This window comes from Acomys minous (assembly GCF_964271855.1).
Source record: "Acomys minous genome assembly, chromosome: 16".
NCBI classification, from domain to species: Eukaryota; Metazoa; Chordata; class Mammalia; order Rodentia; family Muridae; genus Acomys; species Acomys minous.
In genome coordinates this window covers 62,753,773-62,775,675 of record NC_140498.1, presented here as the reverse complement: position 1 = coordinate 62,775,675, position 21,903 = coordinate 62,753,773, and the positions used below count along the sequence as shown (strand labels likewise).

Genomic DNA, 21,903 nt, shown 5'->3' with positions numbered 1-21,903 from the left:
TGAGGCAGATTGGCCTTCCCTTCAGCACTACTTTTAAGCAAGGCAGACAGATCTGACCTCTCTGTTGCAGGAATGGCTGAGGGAGGGAAGCCTATTTGCTGGTAAAACTGCTGCTCACACTTTGCTGAGAAACTGCTATATGAATCTGGGATTCTCCCGTGAGAAACACTGACAGGCATCTTCCTCTCATGGGACTGCTCACACAACTGTGGGAGATAGGCATCAGTGAAATGATTTTATGGGGGTTCTGCGGAGATGGCTCTGGAGACACAGAGTTTGCTGTACAAGCAGTGTTTGGACTCACAGAGCCCAGGTCACAGATGGTCAGGAGGGGATGGAGAGATGGGTCAGCGGTTTAGAGCACTGGCTGTTCTCATAGAGGACCCGAGTTCAGGTCTCAGCACCCACATTGGCACTCACAACTGTCTGTACATCTAATTTCATAGGAGGTGATGCCCTATTTAACCTGTGGGCAGAGCACATGATGCATAGACACACATGGAGGCCAAACAGGGACATAAATTAACAAATAATTAAAAATGAAAAAAGAGAAGGGATGGTGGCCATCTGTAATTCAAGCACCTGGGAGACAGAGACGGGATCCCTCGGCAAGCTAGCTCGCTAGACAAACTGGAGAGCTTCGTGTTCAGCAAGAGATGCTGTCTTAGATCAAAGTGGAGCACAACAGAGGAAGACGCTCAATGTCAGTCTCTGCCCTCCACATGCACAAGCACACGAGTGCACCTGCACAGACACTGTGCCCACGTGCAGAACATACAAGTACACCATGTGTGTGCATGTGTGCGTGTGTGTGTATGGTATAAAATACCATCCCTATTTTATAGGGCCAGGGAGATAGTCCAGCATTTTCCATGCAAGCACCAGGGCCTGAGTTTCAGCCCTAGCATCCATGTAAAAGGCAAGCATGGTGGCATGTGCTAGTAACATCAGTGCCAGGGGAATAGAAACAGGAGGGTCCCTAGAGCCCAGTGTAAGACCCATTTATCTTTATTTTTTTTTTAAATCTATCTTTGTTTGTTTGTTTTCAAGATAGGGTTTCTGTATGTAGCCTGGCTGTCTTAGAACTAGCTCTGTATAGCAGGCTGGCTTTGAACTCATGAAGATTCTCCTGTCTCTGCCTCCTAAGTGCTGGGATTAAATGCATGCATCACTACCACCCAGCTGAGACCTAAAAAAAAAAAAAAAAAACAAGGCAGACAAAGTTTGGAGGGTGACTCAGTGGTTAAGAGCACTGCCTGCTCTTGCAGAGAATGGGGCTTGATTCCCAGGACCCAAATGGCAGCTTACAAGTGTCTGTGACTCAGTTTTCCAGGGTCTGGACTCCATGGACACCATGTGTGCATGTGTGCTTATATACACATGCAGGCGAAACCCCACTGTCTCCTCAGGGGAGTCTGCCATCTATACTAAGGAGGTGACACTAGAAGTACCCGCTTACAGCTTGCAGCTTTCAACTGTCGGTAACAGAGTTGGTACACATGCAGGCAAAGCACCCATAGACACCAAACAAAACAGGCAAAATAAATAAATAAACCAAACCCCAGAAAAGACGTAGGGCAGACAGATCCCAGGGAATGACACCCCAGGCTAACTCCTGGACTCCACATGTACACGCATACACATGTGTGTTTACATACGCCTACCATGCCACCTACAAACAAAAGATTTCACAAGCATGCTGATACGTTCTGAGACAGTAAAGTGGAGGGAAATTATGGCAAGAGGGCATTGGAAAGGTCCCTCAGAGGGATGGGCGTCTTCTCCAACTAGGGTTAGACATGGGGCACCTGCTATCTATCTCTGAACAACCTCCTTCCTTCTCCTGCCTGGCTCTGGCTTTCCTGCAGATGGTATGGTTCGCACCTTCCCCCAATTTCCCCAATTTCAGATCCCTTTCTGCCCGTGAGTGCCTGATGGTGTGTACTGTCATACGGATCACACTTGCTACACTCTGGCCTGAAGGGTGAAGCCCACCCACTTAGCCTCAGAAGAACTCACGCGTCCCTTGAAGGAACCATGCTGGTTCCCAGCTCCTGGTCCCTGGTCTAGTACTTCTGGAACACCCTAACCTGCCATGCCTGCCTGGTGACTGCATCCACAAGTCACCCCTGCCACACCTCCTGGATGTCCTAGGGCTGCAGTGGTTCTTTCTTGGAGCTCTTACAGCAGCACAGTGTACATAATTCTGTGTCCTGCATCCCTACTGCAGCAGCAGGGGGTGATGACAAAGGCATACACTAGAACACTGGCTCCTTCGGGTTACTCAGAGGATTAACTAAGATGATATGCAAATGGTGTTTGGCACAGCGAACAAGGCATGAGCTCAATCAGTGTGTGCTTCTGGGTCCAACTCTTCCCCTCTCCCCAAACTGGCTGTGCAGGCTTTACATACAGGACATCTAAGTCAATCCCCTGGGGAACAGTGGGTCATCACTCATAAACAGTGACATTACATTCTACAAGAGGAAATTGAGCCGTGTTTCTGATCTACCAGTACCTATCAAAGCACAGACACAAAAGACAATGGATCCATATGCTCAGGCTCTAGCAAAGCTGTGTTGCATCCACTCAAAACCTTGAAGCCTTCTGGTACTTTCTATAGAATTCAGTGTATGCCAGGGACCTTTCTACCCTATTGTGTACATCTGTTCAAAGTCCCCCGGGGAATGGGAGGAGATCTTGCAGTTTCCTTTGGGCCACATGACCCTCAAGTCTTCATGCACTCTTGCTTTCAAATGGATGTGACAAAGTTCTATCTCATGTCCAGGGAGTCTGTGTGGGTCATCAAGATGGCTGGCCAGTAGTTCCCATGTCCCCAGTCCTACCTGGAGACCCCTGCATGACTACAAGTCCCACACAAGAGACCATCTTTTTTCTTCATTCTATCAGCCCTGATTTAAGCCAGCTTCCTGCATGATGGCTAAGTCTTTCAGATACCATCCAGTGAGGTCAGGGATCATCAGGGACAGTGATCCTACAAACCTTGATAGGTGTGTGTGGGGCCTGTTCCCCTCAAACACAGTTATCTTTTACCCTGCTCCCAGGAAACACACAAGGCCACACCCTAATCTCACTGCCTCTCTTGCAGCAGAGTACTACTATTCTAAGGGCTTATCCCCTGCCCCTCCCCCTATTTTCCAGATGGAGAAGTTGAGGCTGTGGGCCAAGATGAGTTTCCCTTTCAAATTGGTCCAGAGTTTGTTTATAAATACTCTACAAAGAAGCTTACGCTTTTTATCGGGGCCTTTGAAGGCATACTAAATGCTTGGTTGGGGCTGGCTTTTCTGGATTCTCCTCACACCCCGTAGTCCTACAAACTACAGCCAGTTCTGTGATCATCTCTTCTTTCCATTCTGTGTTGCCTCAGCTCTGTGCCAGGGCCAAGCCATCTGCGATCCCTTCCAAACCACCACAGTCAACCGCAGGAGCCCAGAGGAAACCCACAGGTGGGACCCCAGGATGGGCGCTGTGGGGCAGAATAAGTGGGAAGAACCAATACAAAGAACCGTGAAAGAGCCAGGGTATGAGGGGAGTTTGACTCAATGGCAGACTGGCTGGGGATGGTGCATGCGGGAGGGTGTATGTCAAGCACAGCACCCCCTCCTTTCACGTTCCCCACAGCCCTCTTCAGAACATATTTCCCATTCTGAGAATATTCCTTAAACAAAGAGGTGTTTGCTTTTGGCAGGTCTGACCCAGTCTGAGCAGATACCAAATGCTAGGAAGATGAAGTTGTTTTGTGTTGACCAAACACTGGTGGTGGGGGACAGAACTCACAGGGCTGTCAGAAGCTGACCTTGATGGGCACCTTGGATGGCAGCGCAGACTCTATCATCTCTCTGATGCCAGCGTTTCCCATAGGCTCAGGGATGCTGGTCCTACCAGTCTGGTCAGACTTTAGGATTGGGGCCAGGAGCACCTGGAACATCTCACTCCCCACGGTGTGTGTGTGTGTGTGTGTGTGTGTGTGTGTGTGTGTGTGTGTGTGTGTGTGTGTAGTGAAACTGATTTGGGAATGGGCTCTGGTTCCTTTTAGGACACTGGTGTAGGAAAGAATGTCCTTCCTATTAAGAAGGGCAAGGCAGGGAGAGACAGAGAAGGGGAAGAGATCTGCAATTGGTAGATTCTAGGCCCTGACACCCTCTGGAGTCCCAGTGTGGTCCGACCTCAAAGAGAATGGGGTGGAAGAGAAAGGCTAGCTGCTGGGGACAGAGCTGCCACCTCACAATCTTCTGTTTGTTGTCTGAGTTATGAGGCCTGTTGAGGAAGCTGGGCTGGTGAGGTTCAAGGAGGTGTGTAGAAGTTCTCGGCAGTGTGTATGCTTGTGAGAGAGAGGGGGTAGGTGGGTGGGGCAGGGAAGCACTCATGGCACTGGGTCTGTGTTCTGCCCCTAGGCTTCTGTAAGTGATCTATCTCCCTCCCTCCCTCCCTCCTTCCCCGCCCCTCTGTCTCAGTAAGAAGAATTGGGAGGGTGTGTCTATGGGGGGATGGGATCCAGCATTATCTTTTGAAGTCCTGAACGTTCATTTATTCAGGAAGCTGGGATCTAGATGGGTCAAGATCAGCAACAGTGCATATGGTCCTCTCACAAACTAGAAGTGATTTTTCTCCCCCCCCCCCCCCACCTCCGTGGTGCCCTTGAACAGGAGGAGTGCCAAGCAAGCAAGCAAGCAAGCAAGCTGAGCTGATGTCTGTGGATTCAGTTGGGAATCTTCCCATTTAAGATGCGAGGCAGAAGGAGTCAGAAGGAAAGAGTACAGGGCTCGCATCTTGGATGCAGGCCAGACACAGAAGACAGGAACCCAAGTGACAGGTTTAGGGGGACGTAAAGGCGAGGCATGTGTAGATGGGAGGGGTCCTGGGACCAGGCTTGTGGACTGGAGGGGAACGGTCATGGGGGGGGGGGGGGGGCGGGAAGGCAGGTCTGCAGATTGGGGGATGGGGAAGCAAGCCCTGGACAGGTTCTTAGAGAGGGGTCCTGAGAAAGATAAGCAGGGCTTCTGAGCCTGTGTGTGTGTGTGTGTGTGGCATCGTGAGGGAGAGACGTGGGGTCCTAGAAGCCCTGGGGTGGGGGGTGGATCCTGGGGGAGACATCGCGAATGAGGGTGGGCGGAGGCCGGAGTTCCAGGGCCCAGAGCTGGGAATGTCAAGACTCCCAGAGCGGGTTCTGGAGGCGAGGCGACCCCAGGTCACGCTCCTGGCTCGGCTTCCCCGCGGGCCCCGCAGCACTGACGCCCCTAGGAGAAGAGGCCCGGCCCGGGGCCGCCCTACCTGCACCAAGAGCGCCGCCATCGCCGCGCCGAGCCTCGCGGTCCCTGCACTGCGTCGCCGATGCCCCGCCCGCGGTCGCGTTTGCCCTGGGGTCCCGCAAACCTGGCGGCCCGGCCCCTCTCACTCAGCCGCCCCCGGGGACCGCGGCCGTCACCGGCTCCGCCGCTGCCATTTCACCCGCTGACAGGAGCCGCTGCCCCGCCCCCCCGAAGCCCGGTCAACCAATTCACCGCCCCTTTAGGTCCTTGGCTCCACCCACTAGAGAAGAGTGACAGGAGAACTCACCAATCCCTTCCTTCTTATGAGGCGGGGCCCTGGTTAGGGTTCTGTGAGGAGAGAAGCGAATTGAAATGAGAGAATTTGTGATAGACACATAATTTGTCCTATCAAATAAGGAGTAGTATTGATCGACACCTAAACTACCAATAGTGGTGGGCTAGATATGTGACTCTGTAGGAAAGCTACGGCCTTGAGCAACCCTTAGCTAAGGCACTAAGCCCCGCCCAGAGCCGGGATTTCGACCCAATCACGAGAGATCCAGAGACGTCCATTATCTGCTCCTCAAACCTCAGCCTTGGCAACTGTTGAGATGGGAGGGGGTGTGCTGTGAAGAAGATTGACTTCTAGGCAGCCAGTGATCCCGGTGGGAGGCGGGCTCTTATGGTATTTGACCAATGGAGTCTTCAGACCGGGAATGAGGTGGGAGTCCCGGGCTATGGGACTCGAGGCCAGGGCCTGAATGAAATGGAGGAGGAGCTAACGGAGGAGGCGAGTCCCAGTGCCAGGATAGGCGGAGTCAGACAAGGGCCGAGCTCCTGGCTCGGATACTAGAAGGGACAGATCTGGAAAGCGCATCTCCCGCGCCAGGGTGTGTGCGGTGGGCGGGGGTGTTTAGGTCTGGTCCTACTCCTGTTAGGTGAATCTGCCTTCAAAATTCTGATTGCATCCTCCACCTGCCCCTACCCCACTATCTGCCTTGGGGCGGGTGGTGGTGGGGCGGGGGTGGGGTGGGGTGGGGCGGGAGAGCGAGTGTGTGTGTGTGTGTGTGTGTGTGTGTGTGTGTGTGTGTGTGTGTGTGTGTGTGTGTGTTCTCTTTTAGGCCCAGAGCTGTGCACATGGAAGCTGCTCGTAAATGCTTGAAGAATGAATGAATGGACCCATGATTCTTTGCTGCCTCTTCCTCCTCCACGTCCTCCTCCTCCCTTTTTGTTTTTGTATTTGTTTTGAGACAAGGTCTGTAGACCAGGATGACCTCAAATTCTTCTCTATAGCAGACGGTGGCTTTGAACTCCTTGATCCTTCCACCTCCACGCCCCATTCACCACCCTGGCCAGACCCTAAATTCTTTTATTAAGTGGGGGTAAAGACCATGTATGGACCATCACTGACAGCCGGCAAGACTTAATGAACGCGTTACTCTAGGATGTGGGATGGACCTTGGAGAGGGTGGGGCAAGGAAGGATGTGTCATAGAAGGAAAGGTGACATCATAGGTTCATCAGGGGTGGTGGTTCCCCTCTGGGGAGACTGCTGAGTAGTGGAGGACAGCCTGACTCACAGAATGAGTTCTAGACCAGTCTAGGACTACAAAAAAAGTTCAGGAAGGTAGCAGAAGATAGGGAGATAAGGAGGGAAAACAGAGGGGAGTGGATTCAGAATGGAGAATGTCAGGATTTCTAAGGTCTGAGATCTTAACGTTTATATAGTTAAGGGCCCTATTTGATCATGGGAGTAGTGGTTGACATTCACATGGGCCCTTAAATATTTTTTAAAAATTTGTTTTTGGATAGGGTCTTAACACAACCCAAGCTGGCCTCCAACTTACAGTGCAGCCTAGGCGGGCATCAAACTCGGGATTTTCCTACCTCAGCTTCCAGAGTGCAGGGATTACTGGTGTGTGTTATAGTGCTGAGCTCACACACACTCTTTCTCCCTCTGTCTGTATTGCATCCGTTAAAATTCTGAAGCTGTTAAGAAAATCTAAACTATTGCTAAAATTTCAGGTGATAAAAACCTAATGAACCCCCATCCACCTTCCTGTATTTCTTTCCCTCATTTAAAAAAAAAATTCTGTTCTTCTACAGCCAGTTTGTATGCTGGCCTCTGTTGAACAGCATCAAGATGAAATGAATCTGCTGCTACGGATGCAGCTCAGTTGGTAGAGTGCTTTGTGGAGGTATATTAATGCAGAACGTGGTTATTCCGGCAAGAGTTCACATCCAGAGACCTTCTAGGTCTATGTGATCTGGCTGGCAAGAGATCACACCCAAAGATGATCTAGGTCTGTGTGATCTGGCTGGAATACACACCTTGAATCCAGGAGATAGAGAGGCAAACAGATCTGTGTTCAAGGCCAGCCTGGTATAAAGTATCAGGTAAAGAAATGCGTAGGTCCAGGTGTGGTGGTACATGCCATTAATCTCTAACAAATGTAACATTAGTTTGTAGAAGGAAACACCCATGTTTGGAAGTGACGGCTAAGTGTGTGGCAGAAAAGGTGATGAGTCAGAGAAGATTTGACACAATAGGATACACTCAACTCTCACAAGAAGTAGGTAAAACTACTTAAGAGGTAGTTTTACTGAAAGAGGAGGCAGTTTTACCAGGACAGTAACAGAGAGATGGGTTACAGAGAGAAAATGCAGGTGAAGAAGGAGTGAAACAGAGTGAGAAGAAGCCAGATTAGAGCAGATTGCTGAGTTAGTTTGAGGCTAAACAGAGCAATTGCATGCTGAGAGAGAAGCCAGATTGAGTCAGTCACCTGAGAGAGGAGTTTGAGCCAGAACACCTGAGTTGAACCAGCCAGCCCAGACCTCAGAAAGGACAAGTAAGGGTGACTTTATTAAGCAGTAAGTCTCAGAGGCTGAAAGCATTCTAGGCCTAGGTTAGATTGTACAGAGGCTAGAAGCTTCCAGGAGTAGGCCTAGCTTAGCAGAAGGAGGTAGTAATTAAGCCAGGGGAGTAAGTTACTTTTACAGTGCCTACCTAGCATGGGTTTTATCATCAGCACTTTTGTAAAAGAGATATGGTAATAAACACCTGTAGTCCCCAGCACAGGGCAGGTGAAGGCAGGAAGGTCATCCTCAGCTCCATAGTGACAGAGGCCAGCCTAGGTTACATGAAACCATGTCTCAAAAGGGGAAGGGCACCTGAACAGATGGGTCAGGAGTTAAGATTGTTTGCTGTTCTTGCAGAGGACCTGAGTTCACCTCTCAGCACCCACGTCTGGTGGCTCACAGCCCCCTGTAACTACAGCTCTGGGGTATCAGGTGCTGCTTTTGGCCCATTAGTAGAGTGAAATTATTTTGAAAAAAGATTTTAAGGTGGTTTTTTTTTTTTTTTTTTTTTTTTGCGAGAGGGTCTCACTAGAAGCTCTGACTGTCCTGGAACTTGCTCTGTAGCCCAGTCTGGCCTTGAACTCACAGAGTTTTGCCTCCCAAGTGCTGGGATTAAAGGCATGCTCCACCACCACTCAACATTTATTTATTTTTTTAATTAAAAAATTTCTTACATTTGTGTGTACATCATCTGAAGAGGCCAAAAGTTACTGGATTCTCCAGAGCTGGACAAGCTGCTGTGAGGCATCCTGTGTGGGTACCGTGAATCAAATGTAGGTCCTTTGGAATAGCAGCAAGTACTCCTAACCACTGAGACATCTCTTTAATCCTCTTAATTTTCATTTTAAAAAATATTTTGTTTGATTTTAATTTATGTGTGTTGGTGTGAGGGTGTCAGGCCTTAGAGTTACAGACAGATGTGAGCTGACATGTGGGTGCTGGGAATTGAACCTGGGTCCTTTGGAAGAGCAGGCAGTGCTCTTAACCACTGAGTCGTCTCTCCAGCCCCTTAGTTTTCATTTTTAATTGATATAATTTTTGGAAATCAGGATGTAGCACAATGATAGAAAGCATGCTAAGCATGTGTGTGAGGCCAACGATTTCTTCTTCAATAACAAAAAGGCTGTTTTTTTTTTTCTTTTTTCATTTGAGCCCTCACTTAGCCAGGATGCACACTCACTAGCCTAGGATGTCCTTGAACTTCTGACTCTCCCACTTCTACCTGCTACGTGCTGTGATTCTAGGCAAGGCCACCACGTGAAGTTTTATTGTGGTGTTGGGCTTGAACCCACAGCTTCATACATGCCATGCAAGCACTATAGTAACTGAGCCACATCCCCAGCCCATTTAATTTTTTTTATTGTGGGTTTGTTTGTTTTTTTTTTTTTTTTTTGAGATAGGTTCTATGTTCCTCAGGCTGGCCTGGAATTCCTGGGCTCAAGCCATCCTTTTGATTCACTCAACTCTTGAAACAGCTGGAACTTTAGGCACGCATCATTGAGTTCTCCCTGTGAACAGTCATTTTTATCAGCAGTGCTGTTTTCTCTGTATAGTGTTATCATTATTTCCACAGTGAGGCTTTTCCTGACTTGACTCCTGCCCGTCCCCCCCTCCCCCCCCAAATAAGGAATCTATGACAGACCAAAGTAACAATTCTACTCAGTACAGCTTGGTGGTGAGCCAGTGCATTTTTTTTGGGGGGGGGGGGAGGGTTACTTACAGGATCAGGGACAACTCAGGCATCTGTGCCACCAGAAGTAACAGCCCAGTATGGGGAAAGGACTCCAGAAACCTGCAGCCTTGGAGCCCGCTGTAGCAGCAGACACCAAAACGTTTTTAATATTTCAAAGCTTAGGTCTTAGTTGGGTAGATTGTTGACTAGCTCGTCTAATTTAACCCATCCACCTAGCCCCACCCAGTCACGTGGCTAGCTGTACCTTCCAGGACCTTAGTCATGTGTGTCTCTGCCCAGGTTTCCCTGTTGAAAAACTTTCCTCTTTTCTCTCCATAGAGTTCATTTCTCCCAAACAGGAAGTCCGCCCTTCCACTTCCTGCCCCGCTATAGGCTGCCAGCAACTTTTATTATCCAGCAAGTCATCTTGGATAGGTGAGGATTATGCTCAAAAAGCAGCAAGGATCTCGGAGGGGCAAGCGTAGTATGTTTTAGATAGCCCCAACGGAGGAGCCCTGGTGAATCCTGTTTCCCAGCTTTCCCAGACTTGTGACGTGTCTTTACTTTCTGAGTGTTGAGAACCTCATTCCTCTCTCCTGGAGGGAGGAAATCGCTATGTACCAAGGAGATTATTCCTGTACTCTCAGGCCATGTAACATCTGCATATGACTCACTAAGATCCCCATGTTTTTTGTTTGTTTTATATGTGTGTGTGTGTGTTTTGTATGGTTGTTTATCTGTGTACCTGAATACCTGGTGCACACATATGGCAGAAGAAGGCATTGGATTCCATGGAACTGGGGGTATAGATGGTTGTGAACTGAGCTGCCTGTGGGTGTTGGGGAAACGAATTTGGGTCTTCTGGAAAAGCAAAATGTGTGTGTGTGTGTGTGTGTGTGTGTGTGTGTGTGTGTGTGTGTGTGTGTGTCTAGGTTGGAGGACACCTTTCAGTGGTTTCCTATTTATGGATTCTGGGATTGAACTCAGGTCCCCAGACTTAGTGGTAAGCACCTTTACTGACCAAGCCATTTTGCCGGATCCTACTTTTAGTTTAAAAAAAAAAAAAGTTTTTTTTTGTTGTTTTTTTTTGAGACAGGGTCTTACTGTGTTGCCCTGGCTGACCTGGAACTCAATATATAGACCAGGCTAGCTTCGAATTAAAAAAAAAAATCTGCCTGCCAAAGCCTCTAGATGTGGGCAACCATGCCCAGCTGTTTAGGTCTTTTGTTTTCTGGCCAGCGTTCACTGTTCTAGGTTTCATAATGCATTTTCATGCTGGCATATAAAGCACTTTGTGCAAACACCCTCACACTCTCTCCCCTCATCTTGCGTGCCAGTTACCCTTCTGGTTCGTCCCCTTTGCTACCTAGCCAGTTTCCCTTCTACTTTCATGCTATGTACACTGTGATGGTTGGTCTTGGTGGTCGCTATGATGATCTGGAAACAACTAAAAGGTTAGTCAAAAGGCTTAGATTTTTCAAAAACTTACTTTATTAAGAGTTCTTAAATGCTTGTGCCTTCCTTTCAACCCCCCAACCAGAGGGAAGAGAGAACAAAGGTTTATAGGGGTAAAGGGTGTGGACCTTTTTAGACACAGTTTCTTGGCGGCAAATACACTCTGCATTGTCAGGACACCCACAATCCAGTCCAATAGGAAACAACAAACAGCAACACTAATTAGTAGCGTGCCATGATCTCGCAGAGGCAGCAGGACTCCACTGAACCAGCGCGAGAGTCATCGGAAGCAGCCATTTTCAGCTGGATTACCAGGAGAAGTTCTCTGGAGCCTTTCTCTCTGTGAAGCCATGTAAATACTGTTGTAAGGAGTGGCGATGCAAAAGCATTCTCACTCTCTGTGGGCTTCTGTTTATATTCTCAGAGTCCACACGAGGATGTTTTTGCAGCTGGCAAAAACCATTCCCCTCCCACAAGATGGCTTCCAGCAAAACACCACTTGTCACAACTGAGTCTTTAAAGAAATCAGAAGCTTCCACTTCATTTCCCACGTCATATCTTTTTCTCTAACATTAATGCACAATAGAATTAATTATTAGAATCATAAAATAGAACCTTACATCGCATTTTAAATGAGCTGCTTATGTACAATATATCAAACACTAGTCGAACAAAACAACTTTCAATTTCTATCAATAAGCAATAGTTGTACAAAACAGGCTTAAATTTCTGTCGGTGTACAACAGTTAAACAAAACAGCCTTAAATTTCTATCAATATACAATAGTCAAAAAAACCAACCTTAAATTTCTATCAAGACACAATAATTAAAACAACCTCAAATTTCTATATAAATACACATTAATCCATACCAAAGGAAAATATTTAAGACTAGCGGATTGTTAGAATTAAGTGTGTGTGTGTGTGTGTGTATTATAAAACTTGTTTCTCTGTTTTTCTCTTAACCTGGCTATCTCACAAATAATTCGGAGTCTTTATATTTGTTTAATAATGAGTTTCACAGCATGAGAACTGAGTAGTTATTACTCTCTTCTTAACTGTAGTGGATGTAAACATGTTTTTGTTTTGATCCCAAGTGTGGGATTGTTTTTCTGCTGAAAACAGACTTGTGAGAGAACAAGTATTTGTCTACTGGAAGAGGAACCACCTCTTGAGGAGGCATGGTCTTTGCCAACTGAAAAACATTCTAGTCTGGACTCTTGAGAATATATATACATACCCAAAACAAGAGGCAGGGTTTTTTGGTCTTGGCTGCTCATCACTCTAGAGAAAACTGTTTCAGGAACACTTTGAGGCTCCGGGTTCTGGCTGTTTCTCTGGGCTCTGGCTGCCACTCCTCGTTCTAGTGGCTGCAATTGCAGGCACTTTCACTGAATTGCTGGTTTGCTGTTTAACTGGTCTATTGGAATCCTGCCTACTACACCAGTGGAATGGCTCCAAGGAGCTGAGTCTGAAAGGGTCTATTTCTTCTGTTCCTATTTACCTCTTTTCTCTCCTATGTAGGGTAGGTGCATTGGGAGGGCGATATAAGCATTAAAGAACCCCAAATAAAGTAAGTTTTAAAAAAGTTCAAAGCTGAAGGGGAGACAAACCTATTTCTCTTTTGATCTCAAGTGTGGGATGGAGAAGATGGCAGGGTGTTTACCACTTAGATGTGAGAAAGCAGGATGTTTTTCCACTTAGAAGTCGAACTACTTCATGGGGGAGCTTGGTGAAAAACATCATTGAACAGACTGAGAGGATACATACATACATACATACATACATACATACATACATACATACATACATACACATCTCCAAAACAGGAGCGAAGGCTCTTTTGTTGGGACTAGGTTTTTGGCTGTTCATCCCTGCACTTCAAGAGGCTCCTAAAGAGAACTGCTCCAGGGAAAGTTTCAAGGCTTTGGACTCCAGCTGAGGCTTGAGGTTCCAGCTGCTGCCCCCGGTTCCAGCAGCGACTCTGGTGGAATTGCTGGTCTGCTGAAGTCCTGCTGACTACGCCAGGGACTGATATTCTTAAAGTTTCATTGTAGTGTTCTTTAATATCCTTTTCTGATAGTTTGGGTTAGTTGGGTTGTTAGCTAGGTAGGCTTGTTTAATAAGTTCATAATAAAATATAATTGATAAGAAAATTGAGCCTACACAAAGCCTACAGGCGGCACCCAACGTGGCTTGGGCATAAAGGGTAACAACTTCTAATGCTGTAGAGGAAACTACAGGTTTCGAAGGTATAAAGATATTATTTAAGGTTGTCAGCAAAATTGCAGCTGCTATTTCAAGGGTCTCTCCTGCTTTGTACCTTGAGGGAATTATGTTTTTCTTTGTCTTTTTACTGTATTATATTTTTAAAATGTTTGTAAGAAAAACTGATGAGATACAAAAATCAGAAGTGTCACTAAATTCTTTAATTCTGGAAATGATTTCAGAGTTGGCGGTGCGGCAAGACAGTTTATGGGTAGAGATGGAAGCACGTAGGAAGCAAATAGCACCATTGAGAAATGAAGAAAAATGTTCAGATTTAGTAATAACTAAAAACAGGAGTCTTTTGCTCTTGCTGCTTGGCCCTACCCCACACACCAGGTGTTCAGAGCACCTGGGAAAGTGGACAGGCCAAAAAGGCTTTGGAGACAAGTGTTCCATTAGAGGAATTCTCTAGGACTACACAGACACCGTCAGCTTTTCAGGTCTTTGTGCAACATGTCCCTGCTAAGGATGGTGGTGAGGCTCATGATGACATGGTATAGCATACAGTAGAAATGCTAGATTTAAAGCATTTTAAGGAGTCTATTGTATGGTATGAAATGCATTCATCTTTGGTTGAACAAATATTAAATAACAGGGCTACGCAGCATAGACTTATTCTCCAAGATTGGAAGGGATTGGTGTCAGCTGTGTTAGAAGCTGCTCAACAGTTAAAGTGGTTTTCGTGGTGGAGAAATGAAGCCACAAGAATAGAACAACAAAATATAACAAGGGCGATATAAATGTTGTTAAAGATCAATTGCTTGGTGAAGGGTGTTATGCTGACTTAAGAGAAGAAACCCCGTCTGAAGATGTAGTAATTGAACAATGTCGTGTTGCAGCCTTAAGAGCTTGGGACATGGTTGAGGAGCCTGGGAAAACAACCACTTCATTTATAAGGTATTTCAGAGCCCTGGAGAAGCCTTCACAGAATTCTTAACAGAGATTCGGTTCAATTCTAGATAGAAGCCATACCAGATACTGAGGCCAGGCAGGCATTGAAACTGATCATGGAGTATGAGAATGCAAATCTGAATGTAAGAGAGCAATTAGACCATTAAAAGCATGAGCAGCCCCATTAAATGAATGAATAAGAGAGACAGCTAATATTGGCACTCAAGAGCATCAAACCAATATTATAGGATAAGCTATAGCTAGAAGTCTCAGATATCAAAACACCAGTGCTTTAATTGTGGTAAATTTAGCCATTTACAAAGACATCATAAGGTTCAAAGTTCCAGACCTCAAAATAACAGGTTCACTAACTCGAGAAAATGGTACTCATAGAAGAGAACAAAGAGCGTCTGTCCATGATGGCAATGATACGCCAAGACTTCCAGGGTATTCTATCTGCTGTGGGAAGGGAAAACATTGGTCTAGGAGTTGTCAATCCAAGAGAGGCATATGAGGTAATCTTTTGCCATTGGAAAATGAAAGGAGAGACCTGTTAGCTCAAGGTGCCACCTCCTCCCCCACATCCTCAGCTGTCATTTCTTTGGTCAGCTAGGAGGTAACAAACATGCAGGAAGACGAAGACTAGGTATCTATGATTTAATACATGCTACTGAAGACAGAACAGCTTTCGATCTGGCCTAAGATAAACCTCTTACGCTATCCCCACAGGTTGAATGTTACAAAACACACACTGATGTTTACGGTCCTTTACCTTCAGGGACAGTAGGAATAATTTTGAGAAGAAGTGGATGAACTTCTTCAAGGCTTTATTGTGCATCCAGGTATTATATATGGGGATTGTGAAGAAGAAATTAAAATCATAGCTTATGTAAAGGAGATGTAAATGAATGTAGGGGATAGAATTCCTCAGCTGTTACTATTTCCTTACATCAAGGGCAAAGCCGCTCCAGTAGAAAGATCAGGTGCATTTGGGAGGACTGGAAAGCGTGTGTTCTGGTAAACAGTGGTTAATGATCAGAGACCCAAATTAATGGTACAAAGGAATGATGTTGAAAAGAAGGTTTGGTGAATACAGAAGCAGATGTCACAATCCTGTCTCAAAAGTCTTGGAATCCAGATTGGCCACTTCAGAAAGTTTATACACAATTTATAGGAATTCATAAATTTTCTCAAATAAGACAAAGTGTACAGTGGATTAAGTGTGTGGCACCAGAAGGACAAACAGGGAAGCTGAGACTCTATGAGGCTGGCATACACACAAATTTATAGGGAAAGGATCTTTTATAATAATGGGGTGCTCGAATTAATATTCCTGCAATCACAGAGACAGACAATGATAAAATTAGGGGTGAAATGGTAGATGCTTCTGGGGAAGGTATTGACATGTGTAATCAAGAACAATCTCAAGCTGTGCCCATTGTCTAAAATAGACCTTCACAGGTATTGAATTTACAAATTTATAAAAAGGGCCACTTCTGATATACCAACAGCCTTGCCCTTAAAATGGATATCAAACAGACCTGCTTGGCAAGAGCAGTGGCCAATAACAAAAGAAATATTGCAGGCACTTCCACCACTAGTACAAGAGCAGCTGGAGGCTCACCATATTGAATAATCGACCAGCCCATGGAATTCTCCTATGCTTTTTGTAAAAAAAGAAATCAGGAAAGTGGAGAATGATAATGTATTTAAGAGCAGTGAATAGAGTCATTCAACCAATGGGTCCTTTACAGCCTGGAATTCCTTTAACTTCTTTGTTACTTAGGTTATGGCCTACAATAGTAATTGACTTAAAAGATTTTATTTTCACAATACCCTTGCATGAGTAGGATAGGGAAAGGTTTGTTTTCTCAGTACCTACTCTGAACAATAGTTGTCCAATGAAGAGATACCATTGGAAGGCACTTCCACAGAGAATGTTAAATACTTCAACTTTATGTCAATTCTCGATGTGACAACCATTAGAAATAATTCATAGGCAATTTCCTCAATCTACCATTTACCATTATGTGGATGATATTTTGTTGGCTGATTCTGATGCAGACACTTTAGAGAAAAATGTTTAAGTAAACACAAAGAATTCTGCCATGCTGGGAGTTACAGACTGCTCCACAAAAAATACAAAGAGGAGATTCACTTAGTTATTTGGTCTATAAAATAACAAGAAATTCGACCACAAGAGGTAGAGAACCATGGAGACCATTTGCAAACTCTTAATGATTTTCAAAAATTAATGGGGGATATTAACTGGCTGTGGCCTGCAATTGGACTAGCTACTCATGAGTTAAGTAACTTGTTTCAAGTGTTACAAGGGGATTCAGAATTAAAGAGCCCAAGTTGTCTAATGGCTGAGGCAGAAAAAGAATTAATTCTGGTAGAACAAAGACCATAAGATACAAACGGTGGGAATGGCAGGTTCTAAGTCAGATAAAATAACTAAGGTGATCAAAAGCCCAAGTATCTCAGTTCAAGAATCAGAATTGTATGCAAGCCTTACGTGCTGTTAGATTTTCCCGAGTCTCTTAATATAATTACTGACTCTAAATATGCAGAAAGAGGTTTTTTTGCATATAGACACGGCTGCATTTACTCCTGATAACTCAGAATTGACTTTGCTATTTATGGAATTGCAACAGGCCATCAGAAGTAGAAACTATCCCTTGTATATTACTCATATTCAGTCTCATACAGGTTTACCAGGTCCATTGGCACAAGGAGATGAGGATTAGTGATAGGAAATGTGTTAAAAGCCTCAAAATTTCAGGAAAAGCATGTTAACAGTACAAGTTCAATGAAAAAAAATCCCCACCACTTGGCAAAAAGCCAGAGAGATAATTAAAAAGTGTCCTATGTGTTCTTTTATAACCAAACTCCATTGCCTGCTAGATGTCACCCTAGGGGCACCAAAAGGAGTGAAATCTGGCAGATCAATGTGTTTGATTTTACAGAGTCTGGAAAACAAAGGTACATACATCATATCATTGATACATACTTAGCGTTTCAATAGGCAGCTGCTTTAAGTTCTGAGAACGCTGATTGTATAATTATACACTTATTGGAAATAATGGCAACTATTAAGACTGGCAATGATCCTGTATATGTATCCAATAGGATGAAGATTTTTTTTTGCATATTACAATATAAAGCACATTACTAGTATACCACACAATCCTACAGGTAAACCAGTTGGAGAAAGAACTAATCATCCCTTAACGGAGATGCTTATTAAACAAAAAAGGAAGGGTAAAGATCTTCAGGGACAGATTAAGTAATGCTTTGTTGACTTTATTTTTATTTATTTATTTATTTATTTATTTATTTATTTATTGGTTTTTTCGAGACAGGGTCTCTCTGTGTTAGCCTTGGCTGTCCTGGACTCACTTTGTAGACCAGGCTGGCCTCGAACTCACAGCGATCCACCTGCCTCTGCCTCCCGAGTGCTGGGACTAAAAGCATCACCACCACGCCCAGCTTGCTTTGTTGACTTTAAATTAATGTTGATGAAAAAGGAACAACAGCAGCTAAGAGACATTGGGTCTCTCAGAAAAAACTGAGGAACTAGGACAAGCAGCATACCATAAGGATCTGTTGACAATGGACTGGAAACCTGCAATAGTTTTGAGATGGGGATGTGGTTATGTTTATGTGTCTACAGGGAATGAAAAAAATATGGTTACCAACAAAACTTATAAATATTAGATCTGACCAGGGAAGACCATCTACTATCTGAAACATGAATGTGTTCATATAGCAAGGGAATCTTAAGGGCCACCTGGTCCTTATGACATGCTATTCTTTCATACAGCATGGATATTACAGCTCAAGCAGAAGGATAAAGTTGATGCCTTACAATGCTCAAAAATAGGGCAGACGTCTATCTTTAGATGTTTTGTACACCTTGCATATTCCATATAAATGTAGAAATGTACCTATACTAATACTTTTAAATTTTTGCTTATTTTCAGAGCAAAGTACCAGATAATAATGAAGACAAAGTAGCCCAGGTGATTCAACCTCAAAGACTGCCTCAGCTACGGTTTCCTCAAGAATTTCTATGCATATCAACTTTAAAAGGGCTAGCACAAAGGATCAGTCCCAAGAAGAGTGGACAGAAACAGATACAGCTAGCTTTTTTAGTGATTGCCCAATATCTTCTTCTTCTTCTTCTTCTTATTTTTAGGTTTTTCAAGACAGGGTTTCTCTGTGTAACAGTCCTGGCTATCCTGGACTTGCTTTTGTAGACCAGTTTGGTCTCAAACTCACAGCAATCCGCCTGCCTTTGCCTCCTGGGACTAAACGTGTGAGTCACCACACCCAGCCCAATATCTTATTTTTAAGGGTACCCAAAAGATGTTTTTATCCCAGACAGCAAAAAGTAGTTTTAAGAACATGATGCCCCCATTCCTAATAGGTCAGGAGGGTGTTTTGGGGAGTTACCAATGTTTGTTATTGCCTAGGGGGTTGGTTATAAGTTAGTAAAGGTTACATTTAGGGATTTATTTCTTTCTCCTCTCTATTCTTGTTTCTCTCTTATCTTTCTATCCTATTTGTGTGGTTTAATCCCCTATTTCCTCCTATCAGTACTACTCCTCTGGAAGACAGGAAAATCAGACCTCTTCTCTTCCCTGTTCAGCAATACGCTGTACGCTGCTTTATTGGCATATCAGGGAACAACTGAGGAGCAGTGTTTACACAACATTTAGACAGAATATTCTCAGAACAAGGATTGCAACCAGATATGGTGGGTACAGAAATCAGCATTTGAATTATACAATACCTTATGCCTACAGTAAATTTTATTTTTATTAAAATTTTTATTTATTCATTTACTACTACCACTTCTACTCCTCTACTCCTACTATTACTATTATTATTTCCATTCTCTTTTCCCCCAGCATTAGATAAGAGAAAAAAATTAGAGGTGATCTCTGATTTAAACTTTATTTTACTTCCTCCCTGACCATAACCAATAATAAGCGACCACCCTAGATGATAGCAAACAACCATAACACATTAATTGACCAAAACCATTCACCCCTCTTTTTGGGAATTGGGAAGTCATATTCTGGGTACCCTATGAAAATTGGGATATTGACTAAATCCTGGGAAAGCTATTTGTATCTTCTTCTGTCCAGTCTCTGTGTTGTCTATCCAGTCTCTGTGTGATTGGTCATTTGGAATAGGCCTTTTCAAGTTGATTTCCATGCATATTTTGGAGAAATTAGTAACTGAACAGTCTGTGAGAGTGAATGTCCTAGGCTATTTGCTTTGTGAAGACATTCATGTCTCAGCTGGTAAAAGGTTTTCCCTGGTCAGAGCTAATCTTTGTAAGTTTTGTTAGTAATCATAGTTTTTGCATTCATCACAAAATTATTGCAGCTTTCTATTCTGATGTCAACACATCCTTACAGTATATTGGTTGGTGTAGTTCCTCAGTTTTTTTCTATAACCCAGTGTCTCTCAGCTGCTGTTGTTCCTTTTTCACCAACATTAAGAAAATATAGAGTTAACAAAGCATTATTTAGTCTGTCCCTGGGGTGTTTACTCTTGCTTTTTAAAAAGTAAGCATCTCTTTTAATGTACAATTGGCTCTTTCTATATTTGTTTGTCCTATGGGGATTGTGTGGTATACCCATAATATGCTTTATATTGTAATATGCAAAGAATTACTTCATCTTATTGGATACATATGTAGGAGCATGATCAGTCTTAATTTGTGTGGGTATCCCCATAATTGCCATTATTTCCAATAAGTATGTAATTACACAATCAGCCTTTTCAGAACTTAGAGCCTGAAACCCTGAGTATGTATCAATGGTATGATGTAATACGGTTGTTTTCCAAATTCTGCAAAACAAAACACACCCTTCTGCCAAGTTTCATTTCTTTTGGTAACTCTAGGGTACTGCCATCAGGTAACAGAGTTTGGCTATATAGAGAACAGGTAGAACTTTTTAAAAATTAGTAACATTTCTTTGGCTTGTTGCCAAGTGGTAGAAAATTAACATGATGTTTCTCATAAAATTTGAGGCTTCTAACACATTCTCTATTAGTAATTGGTCAATTTACTAATTTCTGTGTGCCAATGGACCTGGTAAACCTGTATGAGACTGAATATGAGCAATATATAATGGCTAGTTTCTACTTCCAATGGACTGTTGCAGTTGCTTAAATAACGAAGTTAATTCTGAGTTATCAGAAACAAATCCAGCCACCTCTATATGCAAAACAAATCTTTCTGCATATAAAGAACCAGTAATTATACTAAAAGATTCAGGAAAATCTAATAGCACCACAAGGATTGCATAGAATTCTGATTTTTGAACGGAAGTATACAGACTTTTGATCATCTTACTTATTTTGTCTGATTTATAACCTGCCACCCCTATCTTGTTTGCATCAATGTAGAATGTTGGTGCCTCTGGAGTTGGTGTTTTCTTTACAATGTGTGGAAGAATCCAACTAATTCTTTTTATAAACTGTATATGTCTGCTTTTCAGGTGTTTGTTATTAACTCCCAAGTAGTTACTACAAGCTCTTTGCCAGTCTCATTGATTATCTATAATGACAGTTTCCACTGGATCTGTTCCTGACAATTGATGGAGTAGTCTTAATCTACCTTTTATAATTAATTAATACATCTTCTCTATATATGCCTTCAATTTTCAACTTTGTTTATGTGCTAAGGAAATCCATTCCATAATTTTATCTTCCCTTTGCATAATGAGCCCCATAGGGGGATGAGTTGAAAGTAAAATGACCAAAATACAATCAAGTTTAGTTAGGATCAATTTGATCTACATATGCATCTTGCAATCTTTGTTCTACAAGAGTTAACTCTTTTTTCTGCTTCAGCTGTTAGACATCTTGGACTGCTTAAATCTGAATCTCTTTGTAATGTTTGAAACCAATTACTTAACTCATAAATACTTAATCCAATTGTAGGCCTCAGCTAGTTAATCTCTCTCATTAGTTTTTGAAAATTGTTAAGAGTTTGCAACTGGTCCCTACAGATCTGTATCTTTTGTGGTCAAACTTTTTGTTGACTGATTTTTATAACCCAAATAACTAAGTGAATTTCCTGTTCGTATTTTTTTCTGGAGCCGCCTATACCCCGAGCATGGTAGAATTCTTTGTATTTCCTTAAGCATTTTTTCTAAAGAACCTGAGTTAGAATCAGCCAACAAAATATCCACGTAATAGTAAATGATAGATTGAGGAAATTGCCTATGATTGGTTTCTAATGTTTGTCACACAAAGTATTGACATAAAGTTGGAGTATTTACCAGTCCCTGTGAAAGTGCCTTCCAATGGTATCTTTTTATTGGACCACTGTTGTTCAGAGTAGGTATTGACAAAGCAAACCTTTCCCTATCTTGCTCATACAAGGGTTTTGTGAAAAAGAAAAATTTCAAGTCAATTATTATTGTACGCCATGATCTTGGCAACAAAGAAGGTTAATAAAGTCC

General features: G+C 43.6%; 1 protein-coding gene and 1 long non-coding RNA gene across 4 annotated transcripts in view; one reads left to right on the top strand and one right to left on the bottom strand.

Annotated features, from left to right (window-relative positions):
- EVI5L (ecotropic viral integration site 5 like) overlaps window positions 1–5,507 on the bottom strand; it is a 40,024-nt gene extending 34,517 nt beyond the window's left edge. For 2 of the 3 annotated variants that reach the window (XM_084763437.1, XM_084763438.1), the window contains exon 1: window positions 5,293–5,507. The gene's annotated coding sequence lies outside the window, so the exon portion shown is untranslated. The remainder of the gene's footprint in view (window positions 1–5,292) is intronic. The other variant, XM_084763439.1, reaches the window with a different exon arrangement.
- Window positions 5,508–5,731: 224 nt separating this feature from the next.
- LOC311587570 lies at window positions 5,732–18,546 on the top strand. Its single transcript, XR_014775903.1, has 4 exons — window positions 5,732–6,160; window positions 11,138–11,254; window positions 14,362–14,419; window positions 18,400–18,546. It is a non-coding gene; the product is annotated as an uncharacterized lncRNA (long non-coding RNA).
- Window positions 18,547–21,903: the final 3,357 nt, after the last annotated feature.